This window comes from Bombina bombina, chromosome 12 (genome assembly GCF_027579735.1).
Source record: "Bombina bombina isolate aBomBom1 chromosome 12, aBomBom1.pri, whole genome shotgun sequence".
NCBI lineage: Eukaryota > Metazoa > Chordata > Amphibia > Anura > Bombinatoridae > Bombina > Bombina bombina.
The window spans coordinates 85297941-85311707 of NC_069510.1; positions in this window are offsets into that span (position 1 = coordinate 85297941).

Consider the following 13767-nt stretch of genomic DNA (forward strand, 5'->3'; position numbering starts at 1 on the left):
GGTTCTCCTTCCCTGCAGCGCGGCTCTCCATCCCTGCAGCGCGGCTCTCCATCCCTGCAGCACAACTTGCACAACCGGATCGTGCATAGGTATACAAAACACAGGTACTGTGTTTGAGGACAGAACCAGGATTTGTTAATTTGAATAAACCTATCATATATCATTACATATTTACGTATGTCTGTGCAGGGATAATTTAAAGTGCCATTCTATTATAAACATAGTAACAATGCGACAGGATTTTCAGGAAGTAACATCTTATCACTGTTCCAATATAGAACACTCGAAACATAGCTTGAAATGCCATTAAAATTGACTAAAAGACAATAAAAAAATGTAAGAAATAATTTAAACAAAAGTGGTACGTTCTAGATCATCTTCCACATTACTAGTTACTATACATATATATATATATATATATATATATATATATATATATATATATATATATATATATATATATACATATAAATTGTTTAAAGACGTTTCGTTTCCAAAACCCTATTTTTTCATTTGGCAATCAGCATGTGTGGATGTTATTTTGTATTACTAATTATTCTGAAAGGAAAACCTATGCTTACGAAAATAACAGAGATTTTAAGGTACGTAAGCTGAAAACATACTTTGAATTGCTTTAGGCGTAAACAATACTACAGGTTCTGCCTATGCACTTTGTCCTCCACTGCAAACTTTTACATAGCAGAAAGCTCTTATTATGTTTATGGGAGACTCCATGCCACTCGCAGGGACAGCCTTTTTTTTGCACATAAAACATATTTATATATATAAAACTTCAATCCTCATATTTTTGTCCCTGTTCACATCAGTTCAGGCCACTCTTGGGCCCTTAATTTGTGTAAACATATATATCTAGGGATATTATAAAACAAACGATTGATTATGTAACTTATAATTAAGAGGCCAAAACCAAACCTGTTTGTTAATAAGGCTTAACTAAATTATGCAGGACCTAGTACATGCATGTTTATTATATAGAGAAGGAGCAAAGAGGACACATTTAAGGAGGTGTGCAGATGTGGTGCTGAGAATATGTGTCTTGTTGAGTATATGGGAAAGGGGGGTTATGCCAATGCACCAGAAATGATCCCCACCAATAATACAGGGTAGGATTGCTACACAATAAACTATCGCCTAGATTACGAGTTTTGTCGGTAAAGACCTGCGGTGCTAACAAGCCTTTTTTTCCAGCGCACCCTTAAGACAACGCTGGTATTACGAGTTGTCTGAGTGGCTGTGTTAGCCTCAGAAAAGGGAGCATTGATCAAATTTAGCTTCCCTTCAACTCTCAATACCAGCGTTGCCTACGGTAGCGGTAAGCTGGCTAAAACGTGCTCGTGCACGATTTCCCCATAGGATACAATGGGGCTGAGCTGGCTGAAAAAAAAACTAACACCTGCAAAAAAGCAGGGTTCACCTCCTAACGCAGCCCCATTGTTTCCTATGGGGAAACACTCTCCAAGTCTACACCTAACACCCTAACATGAACCCCAAGTCTAAACACCCCTAACCTTACACTTATTAACCCCTAATACACCACCCCCGCTATCGCTGACACCTACATTATATTATTAACCCCTAATCTGCCGCTCCGGACACCCCCGCAACCTACATTATCGCTATGAACCCCTAATCTACTGCCCCTAACATCGCTGACACCTATATTATATTTATTACCCCCTAATCTGCCCCCCCAACGTCGCCGCCACCACCTACCTACACTTATTAACCCCTAATCTGCCGACCGGACCTCGCCGCCACTATAATAAATGTATTAACCCCTAAACCTCCGCACTCCCGCCTTGCAAACACTATAATACATTGTATTAACCCCTAATCTGCCCTCCCTAACATCACCGCCACCTACCTACAATTATTAACCCCTAATCTCCTGCCCGCAACGTCGCCGCTACTATAATAAAGTTATTAACCCCTAAACTTAAGTCTAACCCTAACACCCCCCTAAGTTAAATATAATTTTAATTAAACTAAATAAATTTACTATCATTAAATAAATTATTCCTATTTAAAACTAAATACTTACCTATAAAATAAACCCTAATATAGCTACAATATAACTAATAGTTACATTGTAGCTATTTTAGGATTTATATTTATTTTACAGGCAACTTTGTATTTTAACTAGGTACAATAGCTATTAAATAGTTAATAACTATTTAATAGCAACCTAGTTAAAATAAGTACAAAATTACCTGTAAAATAAATCCTAACCTAAGTTAAAAATACACCTAACACTACACTATCAATAAATTAATTAAATAAATTAACTACAATTAGCTAAACTAAAATACAATTAAATAAACTAATCTATAATACAAAAAACAAACACTAAATTACAGAAAATAAAAAAAAATTACAAGAAGTTTAAACTAATTAAACCTAATCTAAGCCCCCTAATAAAATAAAAAAGCCCCCCAAAATAATAAAATGCCCTACCCTATTCTAAATTACAAAAGTAATCAGCTCTTTTACCAGCCCTTAAAAGGGCTTTTTACGGGGCATTGCCCCAAAGTAATCAGCTCTTTTACCTGTAAAAAAAATACAACCCCCCCAACATTAAAACCCACCACCCACATACCCCTACTCTAACCCACCCAAACCCCCCTTAAAAAAACCTAACACTAACCCCCTGAAGATCTCCCTACCTTGAGTCATCTTCACCCAACCGGGCTGAAATCTTCATCCAAGGTGCGCAGAAGAGGTCCTTCATCCGGTAGAAGTCTTCATCCAGGCGGCGTCTTCAATCTTCATCCATCCGGAGCGGAGCCATCTTCCAAGGAGCCGACGCGGAGCCATCCTCTTCATCCGGAGTCTTCTTAAACAATGACGGTACCTTTAAGTGTCATCATCCAAGATGGCGTCCCTTCAATTCCGATTGGCTGATAGGATTCTATCAGCCAATCAGAGTTAAGGTAGGAAAAATCTGATTGGCTGATTCAATCAGCCAATCAGATTGAAGGTCAATCCGATTGGCTGATCCAATCAGCCAATCGGATTGAGCTCGCATTCTATTGGCTGTTCCATCTTGGATGACGTCACTTAAAGGTACCGTAATTGTTTAAGAAGACTCCGGATGAAGAGGATGGCTCTGCGTCGGCTCCTTGGAAAATGGATCCGCTCCGCTCCGGATGGATGAAGATTGAAGACGCCGCCTGGATGAAGATTTCTACTGGATGAAGGACCTCTTCTGCGCACCTTGGATGAAGATTTCGGCCCGGTTGGGTGAAGACGACTCAAGGTAGCGAGATCTTCAGGGGGTTAGTGTTAGGTTTTTTTAAGGGGTTTGGGTGGGTTAGAGTAGGGGTATGTGGGTGGTGGGTTTTAATGTTGGGGGGTGTTGTATTTTGTTTTACAGGTAAAAGAGCTGATTACTTTGGGGCAATGCCCCGCAAAAAAGCCCTTTTAAGGGCTGGTAAAAGAGCTGATTACTTTATTATTTTGGGGGGCTTTTTTTATTTTATTAGGGGGCTTAGATTAGGTGTAATTAGTTTAAACTTCTTGTAATTTTTTTTATTTTGTGTAATTTAGTGGGGTTTTTTGTATTATAGATTAGTTTATTTAATTTAATTGTATTTTAGTTTAGCTAATTGTAGTTAATTTATTTAATTAATTTATTGATAGTGTAGTGTTCGGTGTATTTTTAACTTAGGTTAGGATTTATTTTACAGGTAATTTTGTACTTATTTTAACTAGGTAGATATTAAATAGTTATTAACTATTTAATAGCTATTGTACCTAGTTAAAATAAATACAAAGTTGCCTGTAAAATAAATATAAATCCTAAAATAGCTACAATGTAACTATTAGTTATATTGTAGCTATATTAGGGTTTATTTTATAGGTAAGTATTTAGTTTTAAATAGGATTAATTTATTTAATTATAGGAATAATATTTTGTTTTATTTAAATTATATTTATGTTAGGGGGGTGTTAGGGTTAGGGTTAGACTTAGGTTTAGGGGTTAATAACTTTATTATAGTAGCGGCGACGTTGGGAGCGTCAGATTAGGGGTTAATAATTGTAGGTAGGTGGCGGCGATGTTAGGGAGGGCAGATTAGGGGTTAATCAAATTTATTATAGTGTTTGCTAGGCGGGAGTGCGACGGTTTAGGGGTTAATACATTTATTATAGTGGCGGCGATGTCCGGTCGGCAGATTAGGGGTTAATAATTGTAGTTAGGTAGGGGCGACGTTGGGGGGGGGCAGATTAGGGGTTAATAAATATAATGTAGGCGTCGCAATGTTAGGGGCAGCAGATTAGGGGTTCATAGCTATAATGTAGGTGGTGGCGGTGTCCGGTCAGCAGATTAGGGGTTAAAAATTATTAGAGGGTTTACGATGTGGGGGGACCTCGGTTTAGGAGTACATAGGCAGTTTATGGGTGTTAGTGTACTTTATAGCACAGTAGTTAAGAGCTTTATGTTCCGGCGTTTTGGCGGTAGGAGTCTTGTCAGTAGAGGGTCTACCGCTCACTTCTTCCAAGACTCGAAATACCAGCGTTAGGCAAATCCCATAGAAAAGATAGGATACGCAATTGACTTAAGGGGATCTGCGGTAGCCTCGAGTCGCGGAATGAAAGTGAGCGGTAGACCCTTTCCTGGCTGACACTAAATACCAGCGGGCGGTAAAAAGCAGCATTAGGACCCCTTAACGCTGCTTTTGAAGGCTAACGCCAAACTCTAAATCTAGGCGTATGTGACTAAGTGGTAGCAAGTGAGAGAAAAAAAATATCTTTTCCCCAAGGGGGTTGTAGGTGTACGGTTAGTGGGTGTCATGTTGGGTGTATGAACGCAGAAGGATATTAGATATATGGATCAGAGAGGAATTCCACCATGTGTACGGAATTTGTATATTATATTGGTCATAGTTGTGAGCTTCTGAAACTAATAGGAAGCAAGTAAAATAAATTTCTAATTCCCCAGGTAAGTTGTAATTGTCCGGAAAGCTTCTAGGTTTATAGGATTCAGAGCCTCTTACTGTATTTAACCCCTTAATGACAACTGACGTACCAGGTACGTCCTGCAAAAACTAGCAGTTAGTGACAATGGACGTACCTGGTACGTCAGTTGTTTAAGAGAGTGCTGGAAGCGATCGCAATCGCTTCCAGCAGCTCTCAGGGTATTGCAGTGATGCCTCGATATGGAGGCATCCTGCAATACCTTTTAACAAGCCTCCGATGCAGAGAGAGCCACTCTGTGGCCCTCTCTGCACCGGTAACAATGGTGCTGTGTTCCGGGGGGAAGGGAAGCAAGGAGGCGGCAGCGTGCGGGCGCGCGTGTGCACGTGGGGGCAAGCGCGTATTAGCCACTGACACCAATGAAAAAAAAAAAAGTTCAAAACATTAACATTAAAAAATATATATATAAAAGGATCTGGGGGGGGGGTTGGGGGTATTGAGGGTGGGGGCTGCTACACTACAGAAAAGTTTATAAATATTTTTGGGGGCAAAAGTTTATAAATATTTTTGGGGCTGCCAGTACCCAAGATGGCGGCAATTAAGTGGCAGGGAGGGTTATAGAGCTGTTTGGTGGGGGATCAGGGAGGTTGGGGGCTAAGGCAGGGCTCCATTACAGCAGAATACATTTTTTTTTAAAAATAAAATAAAAAAAACTCCTTTTATTTAGTACTGGCAGACTTTCTGCCAGTACTTAAGATGGTGGGGACAATTGTGGGGTGGGGGAGGGAAGAGAGCTGTTTGGGAGGGATCAGGGGGTGGGGTGTGTCAGGTGGGAGGCTGATCTCTACACTAAAGCTAAAATTAACCCTGCCAGCGCCCTACAAGCCTACCTAATTAACTCCTTCACTGCTGGGCATAATTCACGTGTTGTGCGCAGCAGCATTTAGCGGCCTTCTAATTAACAAAAAGCAACGCCAAAGCCATATAGGTCTGCTATTTCTGAACAAAGGGGATCCCAGAGAAGCTTTTACAACCATTTGTGCCATAATTGCACAAACTGTTTGTAAATAATTTCAGTGAGAAACCTAAAATTGTGAAAAATTTTAAAGGTTTTTTTTATTTGCTCGCATTTGACGGTGAAATGGTGGCATGAAATATACCAAAATTGGCCTAGATCAATACTTGGAGTTGTCTACTACACTACACGAAAGCTAAAATTAACCCTACAAGCTCCCTACATGCTCCCTAATTAACCCCTTCACTGCTGGGCATAAAACACGTGTGGTGCGCAGCGGCATTTAGCGGCCTTCTAATTACCAAAAAGCAACCCCAAAGCCATATAAGTCTGTTATTTCTGAAAAAGGGGATCCCAGAGAAGCATTTACAACCATTTGTGCCATAATTGCAGAAGCTGTTTGTAAATAATTTTAGTGGGAAACCTAAAGTTTGTGACAAAATTTGTGAAAAAGTGAACATTTTTTTTAATTTGATCGCATTTGGCGGTGAAACGGTGGCATGAAATATACCAAAATGGGCCTAGATCAATACTTTGGGATGTCTTCTAAAAAAAAATATATACATGTCAAGGGATATTCAGGGATTCCTGACAGATATCAGTGTTCCAATGTAACTAGCGCTAATTTTGAAAAAAAAGTGGTTTAGAAATAGCACAGTGCTACTTGTATTTATGGCCCTATAACTTGCAAAAAAAGCAAAGAACATGTAAACATTGGGTATTTCTAAACTCAGGACAAAATTTAGAAACTATTTAGCATGGGTGTTTTTTAGTGGTTGTAGATGTGTAACAGATTTTGGGGGTCAAAGTTAGAAAAAGTGTGTTTTTTCCATTTTTTCCTCATATTTTATAAAAAAATTTATAGTAAATTATAAGATATAATGAAAATAATGGTATATTTAGAAAGTCCATTTAATGGCGAGAAAAACGGTATATAATATGTGTGGGTACAGTAAATGAGTAAGAGGAAAATTACAGCTGAACACAAACACCACAGAAATGTAAAAATAGCCATTGTCATTAAGGGTAAGAAAATTGAAAAATGTTCCGGTCATTAAGGGGTTAAACAGTCCCCCTTACTCTATTTTATTCTAATAATATCTTCTCCGGCCGCAAGCCACATGGAGAAAGACAGCATGTTACTGAACTATTGTAAAAGAGGGAGAGTAACACATTAATAAATGAGGTGCTCTAACGTATTTTAGGACAGCATATAAGTATGAATGGTTCAGCTAAAACAGGTTATCCTTGAGAATTCTTTCATGCCTGATTCTACACAAAGGATCAGATAGCAATTTATTATACATAGAGGAATGAACCAGGCAACGCCTTCATAGATTTTCCGATTCCAATACAAACCACCCAATAGATTGCATCTGATTTGTTTCCCCCCCTGGGGTATAAATAACAATATTATCTACTAGCTTAAATGATACATACAACATTGATGAAGTAAGGTTAAGTTAACTAAACCAGATACAACAAGTTCAAAACCGCAAAAAAAAACAACATCATTGATTAGTAGATGCCTCATTAATATCAAGTGAATGGCAATAATAACAGATTGTGTTAATTCAGAAACATTAACCCCAAGATTTTGCTCTAAGGATAGGTATTGTCCCATTAGGAATATAAGGGTCTCTTTGGGATGAGTCATGATGGTAGTGCAACGGCAAGCGATAACTCCAACCAGCCTTCTCTGATGTCTCTTTGTAGAGAATCGGGAGCGTTGTATGATCAGATTGTTTGTAAGAGTTCTCCAACTGTAAGCTAGTTTTTTTATACTTGAACTCTGGTTCGATGATGTGAGTTAGAGAAGGTGTCTGGATTAGTGTTGTAGCGTCCTGAAAGTCCCCCACAAACTCCCATTCGGCCACCTCAGATGGTGCGAGTCCTTCCATGTGTAGAATAATGCTATGAGTGCCAAGTGGCTCCTTAAGTGTTGGTCTTGGTTGTAAAGGATGCCTAGGTTCCAATGTTTCCTCAAGAAGTCCTCCTGATTTCCCCTTTGCGGACAGGTGCTTAGTTTGTAAAACAGATGGAGTTTCCGGGCGCATATAATTCCCACGTCGGGGATTGATGGCTGTGCTATAAGCGCTTCTTTGTAGATTATCTCTGCTGTATTTATGATAGTCAGGCGGCTCAATAAGTAGTCATAAGGTGCATGATCTATAAGGTATTGACTTCGTTCTTGAAACTTGGCCATATAATCGCTCATGTTATTTTGAGGGAATGCTTTCTGTGTGGCGGCCATATTGTCTGCTAGGTAAGACAGATCTATTGCGTTGATAACCTTTTGTATATTTGTGATTTTCCTTTTAGCTCCTTCTAAGCAGCTGTGGCTAGGTTCTGGGTTTAGGTGTTTGATAATGGCAGAGTGCTCGGATTACCAAGGGGGGTTATGTTTGCCTACTGTGAGCAGACGCTCTAGGCCTCTCTTGTCCAACCCTGTGCACCAGTATCAAAAATACAGCGTTGGTAAAGGTATTTAATACACCACTATGTGCCATAGCCCAGTAGAGTTCAGTGGAGATAATATTTGCTGTTGTAGGTCTCCTAAAATAGGCGATTTTTCAGAGTTTCAGCTGGAGCTCAAGGAGTGTGCGACCGACCAGGATCGCTGCTAGGACACGCCCCCTAGGGGCAGCCTTTTTTTAATAGAACTACATGAAGGCTTTCCCTGCGAGTGTCATCGTAGAACTGCCATTTGTTTTTAGAATTGGCCCCTTTGTTTAATAAGTTTATGGAACTATAGGATAATTTATGAGGAACAGAGGTGCATGGTGGTTATATAGAGTAATGTAATAGATTTATAAGGAGAGGTTTTATATAGCAATAAGAGGTGCAGAAATTGTAGATGGCATTGATATTTGTATACTAATAAAAGATAAGATATAGTTTAGCAATGTTTTTAAAGAAAGCAATTTACATTGTTATTATGTATAGGGTTTCCTGTTAATTATGTATGGAATTACAGGGAGTGCAGAATTATTAGGCAAGTTGTATTTTTGAGGATTAATTTTATTATTGAACAACCATGTTCTCAATGAACCCAAAAAACTCATTAATATCAAAACTGAATAGTTTTGGAAGTAGTTTTTAGTTTGTTTTTAGTTTTAGCTATTTTAGGGGGATATCTGTGTGTGCAGGTGACTATTACTGTGCATAATTATTAGGCAACTTAACAAAAAGCAAATATATACCCATTTCAATTATTTATTTTTACCAGTGAAACCAATATAACATCTCAACATTCACAAATATACATTTCTGACATTCAAAAACAAAACAAAAACAAATCAGTGACCAATATAGCCACCTTTCTTTGCAAGGACACTCAAAAGCCTGCCATCCATGGATTCTGTCAGTGTTTTGATCTGTTCACCATCAACATTGCGTGCAGCAGCAACCACAGCCTCCCAGACACTGTTCCGAGAGGTGTACTGTTTTCCCTCCTTGTAAATCTCACATTTGATGATGGACCACAGGTTCTCAATGGGGTTCAGATCAGGTGAACAAGGAGGCCATGTCATTAGATTTTCTTCTTTTATACCCTTTCTTGCCAGCCACGCTGTGGAGTACTTGGACGCGTGTGATGGAGCATTGTCCTGCATGAAAATCATGTTTTTCTTGAAGGATGCAGACTTCTTCCTGTACCACTGCTTGAAGAAGGTGTCTTCCAGAAACTGGCAGTAGGACTGGGAGTTGAGCTTGACTCCATCCTCAACCCGAAAAGGCCCCACAAGCTCATCTTTGATGATACCAGCCCAAACCAGTACTCCACCTTCACCTTGCTGGCGTCTGAGTCGGACTGGAGCTCTCTGCCCTTTACCAATCCAGCCACGGGCCCATCCATCTGGCCCATCAAGACTCACTCTCATTTCATCAGTCCATAAAACCTTAGAAAAATCAGTCTTGAGATATTTCTTGACGTTTCAGCTTGTGTGTCTTGTTCAGTGGTGGTCGTCTTTCAGCCTTTCTTACCTTGGCCATGTCTCTGAGTATTGCACACCTTGTGCTTTTGGGCACTCCAGTGATGTTGCAGCTCTGAAATATGGCCAAACTGGTGGCAAGTGGCATCTTGGCAGCTGCACGCTTGACTTTTCTCAGTTCATGGGCAGTTATTTTGCGCCTTGGTTTTTCCACACGCTTCTTGCGACTATTTTGAATGAAACGCTTGATTGTTCGATGATCACGCTTCAGAAGCTTTGCAATTTTAAGAGTGCTACATCCCTCTGCAAGATATCTCACTATTTTTTACTTTTCTGAGCCTGTCAAGTCCTTCTTTTGACCCATTTTGCCAAAGGAAAGGAAGTTGCCTAATAATTATGCACACCTGATATAGGGTGTTGATGTCATTAGACCACACCCCTTCTCATTACAGAGATGCACATCACCTAATATGCTTAATTGGTAGTAGGCTTTCGAGCCTATACAGCTTGGAGTAAGACAACATGCATAAAGAGGATGATGTGGTCAAAATACTCATTTGCCTAATAATTCTGCACTCCCTGTAGTAAAACACCCTGTGAGGTGAAATGTAAGCCCAAATGAGAAGCTTGTTTTTTTTTTTTTCCTTTTTCCTTGGATTTAGAAAAACACCTTGTAGAGTGAATTGTAAGACCAAATGAGAGGCTGTCTATTTTTTATTTTTTTTAATTGGTAAAACACCCTGCGAGGTGAAAGGTGAGCCCAATTGAGAGGCTGTGTACTTTTGGAATATAAATAAAGATTTTAAAAAAAAAAAGATATAGTAAAATGAGAGATTAGTTATATGCAACAAGGCAGACCATGCTGTGATCTGTGATATCATCGCAGAAAATGCAGCATGTCTGCAGAAAGAAATGGACACATGCAGGGACTTTTAAAGGGACAGTCTACACCTTGGTCATATTAAAGTCTTTACCTTAGCCTAAGCTGCAAATAGCCTCCTGCACCTTTTTCTATATCATGCAGCAGGAACAGTAAAAAAAAATATTTAAAAATAAATATAGTTTCTGTCCACTTTGAAATGTCTGCCAAGCTCAGCCCATTGATGACATCATGATATTGGCTGCATATGGCATCAAATCACAAAAGGCTCACTAGTTGTATTCAACAGACTGTCAATGCTATTCAGCAGAGTGCCTACTGCCTAGATGCAGTCCAGATCATGTGTGCAAGATTCTATTTGCAGCTTAATCTAAGGTAAGTCTTTAAGATGACTAAGGTATAGCCTGGCCCTTTAATGCTCTTGCTTTGCAGGACTGCTCCATATCAGGCTTTTCTCTTCAAACAGTGCTGTGCTCTGGATGCGCTGTGTAAGGTTTCCTGAAGAGAACAATCAAATATGAAACAATAAACCCTTCTCCCTAGCCTTTTCTAGTCTGCAGAGCTGTGACTTCTGAACATATGACATTCTAGTGAGCATTGCACCTTTTTAATAACCACATTTTTACCTTATAATTATGTGACATTAGATCAAGAACAAAGAAAACAAATTTATTTGAGATATTTTAAAAATTGATTTTTTTTTTTCTTTGCAGCAAATTTGCAATGCAATTTTTGACTGCTGCAGCATATTTTAAAAGTTTAAAAATTGTTTTATTCTGCAGTTAAAGGGCCATGATACCCAAATGTTGAAACTCTTGAAAGTGATACAGCATAACTGTAAAAAGCTGACTATAAAATATCACCTGAACATCTCTACCTCAAAATGTCCTAAGTATTCAAACCCCATTGCAAAGGACGTTAAGCAGCACATCAGTATGTCTGTCCCGGGACAGGCAAGGGATTGAGCTTTGTGCACTCATATTATTTCCCTATTTAGTTTAAGGAAGTTTACTATGAAATCTTATGAGAGTTAAGTGAAATCTCATGAGATCACAGTAAAAGAGTTCATGACCTCAGCACTGCTGATGCTGATTGGCTGCATTTCTTTTTATTATTTTTTTTGCCTGCAGCTGGACAGTAACTGAAGTATAACTTTTTTCACAGAACTTACTCTGGTGAGCTGAGGAAAATGTGAGGTAAAATATCTTCCTTTTTTACATAGAGATGCTTAGGTGATATTTCCCTGTTAGCTTTTTACAGTTATACTGCATCAGTTTCTAGTGATTTAGCGAATTAGTATTATGCCCCTTTAATCGACACAGTGCAACTTGGGCCTCGCTTCCATTGAGTCGTAATTCAGTTTGCGTGCACTCGCAAGCCGTTAAATATGCTGTCAAAAGCAATATCGTTTATCGACTGTTTCCAATGGCGCGTTATACCTCAATATCGGCAGCTGGACTCCGGCTGCCGAAAAAATCTTTGCGTCCCATAGAATGTAATAGAAGCCGTTAATTGATAAATTATACCAGGTTTCCAATGAAAGCGCAAACCGTTAATATACTGTCAGAGGCTGTCGATACATTGAGAAATATTACACCCAGCTCAACTAGGTGTAAAAGAGGAAAATTGTGCTTTTTGAGACCTATTTTCTATGGAAATTATAAAACTTGCAAATAATGTCTCATGTATAGGAATAGTTGAACTTATATTCTAATAGAAATATCAGTATATATTTAAATATAATAATATATGCAAGAACATATCTACAGAATGCAAACTAGACCTATGCCTAGGGCAGCAATACATATTATATTTATGAAGTGGTAAATATAATTAAATTAAAAAATAGTATTTGATTATTAAAAATATGGATAAGTGTTTCTTTATTTTGTCTTGAGAGGTGATCACAGGTAAGGAGTACGGACGTTAAACGTAAATTCTATAGCGTAATGTCAGGTTACCTTAGCAACTAATTGATTTTCAAGAAATCCGACGTCAGATGGAAGCGTTAACACAACGTTAACGTACAGCTACACGAAAAGAGCGCCTGCACGCTATCCGCAAAATATTTCAATGGAAACCTGGTACTAAAATGGAGCCGTAAATTACTTTTAGCTGTCGGCTGCTTCGGTAGCTTACTGCTCCATTTTTAACGACTCAATGGAAGCGAGCTCTGAGTTGGTGCTTTAGTGTAACTGTCTGATTTGAAATTGAATTTCATTTCAAAATGACTTGTAGAAAAGTTTTCAATAAAAAAAATGTCATCGTAGAAAGCGTAAAAAAGTTCTGCCGCTGGGGTTAAATTACAGCACGAGTAATGGGTGAGAGGTAAGTAGAACAACTGGAGATGAGGGCTGTGCGATATGGGAGAACTGGAGAGAAATAGGTATAAACAGATATATACTGTGTATATATATATATATATATATATATATATATATATATATATATAAATATATATATATATAGATAGATATATTTATATCATAATATAATCTAATTACAGGGTATTTAGAGGAACATCAGTGAACTATTATCTACCAGTCATATAATATCTGTAGAAGTAATGTGCTCTAGACCCCCCCCCTGGCAAAGATGAGGTTGATACAGAAAAGATGTTATATAAATAACTAGAAACAGCTGATATTAGACTATCTATCTATAAGAATTTGGCAAAACTCCAATAAAAAATAATTTGTGGCACATGTGGCAACCAGCATTTGTATATGGAGCAAATTCATATGTAGAGAGGCCATGTTGTGTTCTGGTGACTATTACCCCCTGCACTTCCTAAACCTGTTTCTTCATAGTGCTCTGGGACCTATCGGTTTGGTTCTTATTAACCCCATGAAAAAAAAAACTTTATTACTAATGACAGCTTTTTATATATTGTGACATTAAAAAGCTTCCAGTTGCTTTTTCAATCATGAACATGGAATGAGAGTTCCTTGGGGGGTTATTTTGGATGCTTAGTTTAACCTCCAGGTTATCTACAAATGACACAA